This window comes from Mesocricetus auratus, unplaced genomic scaffold (genome assembly GCF_017639785.1).
Source record: "Mesocricetus auratus isolate SY011 unplaced genomic scaffold, BCM_Maur_2.0 Super-Scaffold_100008, whole genome shotgun sequence".
NCBI classification, from domain to species: Eukaryota; Metazoa; Chordata; class Mammalia; order Rodentia; family Cricetidae; genus Mesocricetus; species Mesocricetus auratus.
The window spans coordinates 6,896,561-6,903,246 of NW_024429192.1; the positions used below are offsets into that span (position 1 = coordinate 6,896,561).

The 6,686-nt window shown below is 48.3% G+C and overlaps 1 long non-coding RNA gene across 1 annotated transcript; it reads left to right on the plus strand.

The window, feature by feature from the left end:
• Positions 1-1,350: 1,350 nt before the first annotated feature.
• On the plus strand, positions 1,351-3,018 carry LOC121141749. Its single transcript, XR_005878688.1, has 3 exons — positions 1,351-1,402; positions 1,710-1,967; positions 2,753-3,018. It is a non-coding gene; the product is annotated as an uncharacterized LOC121141749 (long non-coding RNA).
• Positions 3,019-6,686: the final 3,668 nt, after the last annotated feature.

The following is a 6,686-nucleotide window of genomic DNA, read 5'->3' on the forward strand; positions in this document are numbered from 1 at the left end:
CAGGGGAAGGTCATACTGGGGCACCCCTCTCTGGTGCCCAGGGGAAGGTGGTGCTGGGGTACCTCTCTCCAGAGCTCAGGGGAAGGTCATGCTGGGGTACCCCTCTCCAGGGCCCAGGGGAAGGGCCTCCTCAGCGCACGCACTGTGAGATTCTCGGGGAACCCTTCCTCTTAGTTCTGCTGATCCCAGAGATCAGCCTGAGTAGCGGATTCCATCCTTTCACCAAGTGCCGAGTGGATAACCACGAGTCCAGAGAGAGGAGACCACGATCCACACCACTCTTGGGAGATTTGGCACCACCAGCTGCCAACAAGGCAGCGTGTAGGAATTTCACAACCCTGTAGGCCTCTAAATAACGACCCTTCTTATCCTTGTGGTAAAGGATAGGTTAGAAGGAACTAGAAACCCAAGTTAACAGAGACAAGAATTTTTTAGTTTTCCAACAAGAAAATAAAGCAAATGTGTTTTTCTCTGCTGGCCAGACTCCCAAAAATTGAGCTCAAGGGCAAGGAGATAGTTCAGGGGGTAAAGACACTTGCTGTGCAAGCCCAATGACCTGAGGTTGATCCCGAGTTAGAAGTTGGTAGCCTGTGAGGACGAAGGTTGAGCTCAGGTGAGGGAGCTGGATTGGACCGACTGAAGGAGAGAGGAGGGCATCCTTCTGGTCACGGCGAGCTGGCGTTTGAAGAGGCAGAAGCGTGACCACCCTCCTGGAGGGGAGACCTTCGGAGAGCCTTTCCTTCCCTGTGGATGGATCCCTTGCAGTCATCCAAAGTTCTTGAATGATCGATTACCCATTTGCTCCATGGTACCGACTGAGCACAAAACGCTATCGATGTAGCCGGGCTGTGGTGGCGCACACCTCTAGTCCCAGCACTCAGGAGGCAGAGGCAGGCAGATCTTTGTGAGTTCGAGGCCAGCCTTGTCTACAGAGCAACCTCCAGGACAGGCTCCAAAGCTATAGAGAAACCATGTATCAAAAATAGGAACAAACAAACAAACAAACAAAAACTGTAACAACTCATTTCCACCAAGTTTTGAACTGTGTTGGTGGCACTCTGGGAGAAGGAGTTGAGATTGAGTCCCCCTAATAACAGTGACTTATAATTCAGTTTTTTTAAAGCCTAAAAAAAAGGCTTCTAGTGTCTCCCCAGCACAGGTGGCATTAAAACAGTCTCCCCTCAGTAAGGAGAGCCTCGGGAAGACATTGACACAGACTTGGAGTAAACAGCCGCCTTTTGGAGTTGGCTTCAGACGTTGAGTGTTTGTTGGGTGATTTCATCTTTCCATTGACTGACAAGTTATAAAGAGAAGGGTGGATCGTGTTTGGCCTGTTCTTCAGGTCTGAAGAGTCATGAAGACACTTTATTTGTAGGCATCAAGAGCTGGGCCTCTGATCTGAGTAAGCTTCCTAAGCTCCAGTGTTAGGGGATTCAGGTGGTGGGTGGGGAGGGGCCCACACCAGTTTCCTGTAGGGAAGGGGTAGTGACTCATCAAGGGTTTGGGGCTGGGGAACATGAATGAGCAGGGGTGTGGGAGAGAGCGAGGATGTCTGGGCACGGAGAGTAGACAATGAGGGGCTGAGCTGAACTGACTGCTCAGAACTTGCAGGGACTCTCTGGAAGCACCGTTTCCACTCGACATTTTCCACCGGGGTGAAAGACTGTTTGTCCTCGGGAATCTCTCCCTGACCCTCTCCTCCTTTACAGCGGCACCCAGGCCTCTTCTTGTGCGGAGACGGTGGTAAGAGCAGGGAGGCTGCCCAAGGACTCTGTCAGGCCAAGGGGGAGAGAGCTAAGACATGCCCTGCACCTGTCCTGTCAAGCTAGCCGTGAGCACCTCCCAGAAGCTCCGAGGAAGCTGGAGAAGACAGACGCAGGCAGCTGTCTCTGGGTCGTGGGACGAAAAAGACGTGAGGTCCAGTGTCTCCAGGGAGGGGACTGGAGCCTTGGAAAGCCGAGTCTCAGGTGAGGGTGGTCTTGCTGGAGCCCCATGGGTGGGAAAGAAAGCAGAAGCATGTCTGTAAACATCTTCAGGGAATTGCGACGGCATAGTGAGGTTCAGTTGGTGTCCAATTCTGTATTAACGACTTCTTTTACAAGTATGTGGTTCTAAAATGATAGTGATGCTCATTAATCATGCATACTAATTGATTTCAGTGACATTTGCATACATACATATATTGTGTTCCAATTACCCCTCCCCCATCTTCTGCCTCTCTCCGCCCTCTCCTTGGTTCTCTTATTTTATGATAGCCTTGGTACTTCAGGTAGCCATTCAAAAATTTCAGTTGCCACTGAAAGGATGTGCAGTATTTGTCGTTCTGCCTCTGGCTGATTTTGCTTAGCAATGATTTCTAGTTTCATCCATTTTCCTGTCAATGACATGACTGTGTTATTCATGGCTGTGTAATATTCCATTGATGTATATATGCCATGTTTTCTTAACTCATTGACCTGGTGGGTCTCTACACTGGTTCCATATAGTGCCATGAAAAATATAGGTACATGTTCTATTTTATGAAAATAGTGCAAATATTGATATTTTGGAAAAAAATATTAGCGGAAGATTTGAGTCTCCAATAAATGTAAGTGTTGGGGGCTGACGAGACCTTGTCGTAGGACGGCTTACAGGCTGGCTAAGGTATAAGCGGAAGACTCTGAAGCCAGAAGGCAGAGCCTGTATTTCTGCTGCACTCCCTCCAATGGGGGGCAGTGAGTCCTGACTGTCTTTCTTCTCCTCTGTGAAACAGGAGTCTGAAAATCTCCCCCACAGAGTGGTTGATGAGCTTCCGCAGAAACTAAGCCCTCACAAAAACTGCCTCACAAAATTGCTGTGTAGAGAGCGTGGCCAGGCCTGTGGAGAGGACTCCATCAGCCGAGCACTTGCTGTGCGAGCATGAGGAACTGAGTTCAGAGCTCAGAACCCGTGTAACGTAGCAGGCAGGACACAGTGAGCACACTGGTACTCTCAACTCTGGGGAGGCAGAAACCAGCCAGTTCTGTCGCCGGCCAACCAGCCTCCAATACTTGGTAAGTTCAGGCCAGCGAGAGGCCTTGTCTAAAACAATAAGAAAAACTAACAAGGTAGAATGCGCTGAGCAAAGACCCCAAGGTGGACTGCTGATTGTTTGCACACACGCACGTGCACGCACACACTCGCCTGTGTACACACGGAGCAGTGGCTAGATTTTAGTGCTGGCCAGCAAGCTGGTATGATTCCTTTTTTTCCTACTGAGGATAGACCTACCGTGGTTCTTTAGTGTGACTCCTAAAACATGCCTAATCAAGTTTATACTCATCTGAAACGCAAACATGGCCAGCCAGGGCTGTTGGGCACTGCTGTCACAGGTACAGTGTGTCTGTTCACTTGTGACGAGGGGGAGCAGCTCTGCTTACTGAGAGTCGGCCTGAGGCTCGGGCCTCCCCCCTTGCTGACTGCAACCCTGGAGAGTGGTGAACGGCCAGCTTGTGCCTCCTGAGGCTGAGTGGCGATGGACAGCCCCGCCCTGGCTCAGGCATGTACACTGAAATACTGCCTGGAAAGGCACTGCCCGCCACGGTTGTCTGCCAGTGAACCTTGGTGTCCTGGTCCGTCAGGGAGACTTAATGACAGCTATGCAAGTGATCTTGGGTTTATTTTGGGGCTGTTCCAAAGCAAGTCGGAAAAAGTAATTCCGTGTGTGTAAAGAAGACACACGTGCTTAGAAATTCACTGCCCACTGAGCCCCTTTTTGTTATTTTTCTAGTTTCTTGATTCCTGTAAGTTCCTAACCCTGGGATAAGTCAATTTTACTGCTTCCAACAAAGGAATGTCTCTGTGCTTTGACTGAAGAGAAATGAGAGAGGGAGAAGGAGAGAGGGAGCCCAGATCCTTCTTTCTGGCAAATCCAAAATTCTGAGGACGAAGTAGCTGCCTGGGTCAAAGGTTAAATAAACATCACACAGATGTGCAGGGTCAGAGACAACTTGGGAATTCGCTGGGGTCAACTGTGTCTTGGGGTCACACGGAATGAAGCACAGGGCTCCGTGCAGACGCTGGGTTTGGATCTCTGGCCTCGTCAGGGCTGGATGGGAACGGCATGGGATGAAAGGGTTTCCCACACGGCCTTTTACCTCTTCAGCCCCCATTGCCGTCTGGCTATAATGCAACATCTGTCTTTCATGCTTCATCCTTCATCTGAGGGAGTTTTGTGAGCACCTCTGGCCTGCCGGGTTTCTAGCTTAGGGTATACCACGCAAATGCAGCATCAAAGGACCCCAGTTCAAATCCCCAGTGCCGTCACTCTGGAATCTTGGGCCAGCAGCTCCGTGTGGGTTCCCTTTGGCCCCGTGACAGACGCCTTGTCTAGAAGCAGAGTGGGCTGGGGAGTGGGTGGCTGTCGTCTCTGTCAGGCTGTCATAGGAAGACGCCGTGGACCATGTGGCTTGGATAACAGACACGTGCTTGCTTGAAGTCCAGGGACTTTAAGTCTGAGGTCGTGTCTTCTGCCTACTTAGCCGTCTCCGTATGTCCCTGTGGTGGCCTGAACGAGGAACATGTTCCGTAGCTCAAGGCTTGGGCGTCAGTGGGTGGTGCTGTTTGGGGAGGCCTGGAAGCTTTGGAAGGCGGAGTCCTGCTGGAGGCAAAGTCGCAGGGGAGGGCTCTGAGAGTAAACATATAGTTCACTCTACTTTCAGTCAGCTCTGTGCGTTCCTGTTTACAGTTGAGGATGTGATCTTTCGGATTCCTGCCACGCCTCCCCTGCTAGTGTGGACTCTCTGGAAACGGCAGCTCAAATAAGCCCCCCTTCTATAACCAGCCTTGCTCATGGTGCCTTGGTCACAACAGAAAAGTGACTGATACTGTTGCCACGTGTCAGCGTCTTCTCTGTGACCTTATGAGTCTTCTGCTCACAGGCACGCGTCCCAATCTCTTCTTTTTCGCAGGGACACTGGTCATTGATGTCAGCATGCGGGATTGAATTTCCACGTAGAATGACAAGAGCTTAAAAGGAATTTTAGAAACAAAAGAACGGAGAGAAGCATGGCTTCTTGGTAGCAGCATTTTTCTCAGGTGGGCTCTGTTTTGCCAGAGACAAGCAGAGACTCAAGTGGCTCACTTAAGGGAGTCTTCCTGACTCAGCATAAGCAAAAAACAAAAACAAAAATCAAGGTTCTTTTAAGAGGCTCTGCTAACAGTTGAAAGGTTGTACGTACAGCTGGAAGTGGCAGTGACCACATCTCCAAGCCGGCAGCTTTTGCTTGATGTCAGCATAGACAGAGGCGATGAGCTGGAGACAAACTTAGCCGGCCATCTTGGAAAAACTGCAGTTTAAACAGTCATGGTTTTTAGCAGATAAGACACTTGTCCAGAAAAACATAAAGATTTAGAGTAAAGTCAGATTGAGATGATGAAAAACCTCTAAAGGTTTACAGTGTGTTTAAAAATATACATAGGATTGAGAGAGAAAAGGAAACGGCATAGTGGTAAGTAAATAGAGAAGTCAGCTGTGGTGGCACACGCCAATAGGATTTGCTCCAGAGGCAGAGGCAGGCAGATTTCCAGAGATACCCTGTCTCAGAGAAGTAAATAAATAAAAATAAATAAAAGTAAAAGAAATAGAGTAATGTAAGCCAAGTAAAGATGGAAAATACACAGAAAGTCTGGAAACCATCTACTATTGTGTTTTTCAGTTCTTCAGTGGCTAAGGAAGGAACAACTGCTGAAATATACTTGATTATAAATGCTGCTGAATTAATCCAACTTATATATTTCAAAAATGCTTTGACCTCAGACTTTAAATATAAGGACCGGTTACTCAGGAAAAGAGTTTTTGTTTATGTTTCTACAGAAAATGGAAAGCTGTGGATTCCTTCCGGGTTTCTGTGGTTTGATGAACCAAGACCCCCGGAAGCAGTGGGCCAAGAGTTCCAACAATTAAGACAGCTGAGATGATGTAGTCTTACAGACCAGGAAAATAAGGACTTCTACATGTTTCTGTGTTTTGTCATGATCCCCATGGTATGAACAGCACCCCCATCCAGCAGGAAGCAGTTTGGAATGAGCAACGTCCAAATTCCCATATTGTTTATAAATTTTTGCTTTCATTTGAATGGGGTTGCTTATAATTGGTTAATGATCATAACCGATCTCTTTTTGAAAGTAAAAGGGGAATTATGGTATGGAAATGAATACTTGGTATGGGTATGGTTTTTCATTTACTGATACAAATTCAAGGTAAATTTTGTGATATGTATAGTTCTCTTTTTGATTAAGTATTGTGCTTATACTGATCTTTTAAAATGTAACATATAATAAAATACAGATTATAGATAGTATTGTTTCCATCTTAGTGGCAGGCACATGGCATGCTTGTCTCAGTGTTGGCCTTTTTCGCTCTGCAGAGCAGTAACTTCTCCATGAAGAGCTCATTCCCTGAAAGGAGGATGGCTCACAGAGCCATGGGGTGGGGGAGCCAAGCCCTAGGGAGTGTGAGGGCTCAGGGTTGGGGGTTCTGGTCTGGATCACACCACTGCTTACCTAGTGGCCTGGAGACGTTATCTTCTGAGGTAGTTTCTCATGTCAAATGAGGTGAGCAGGTTCAAGAGGGTAGGCTCAGTGGCAAGTTGACCCCCAGCCTCGTCCCGGTGAAAGGCAGAGTGCCAGGGTGAGGGTAAAGAATGGGCACCAGCTGGGGTTACTGA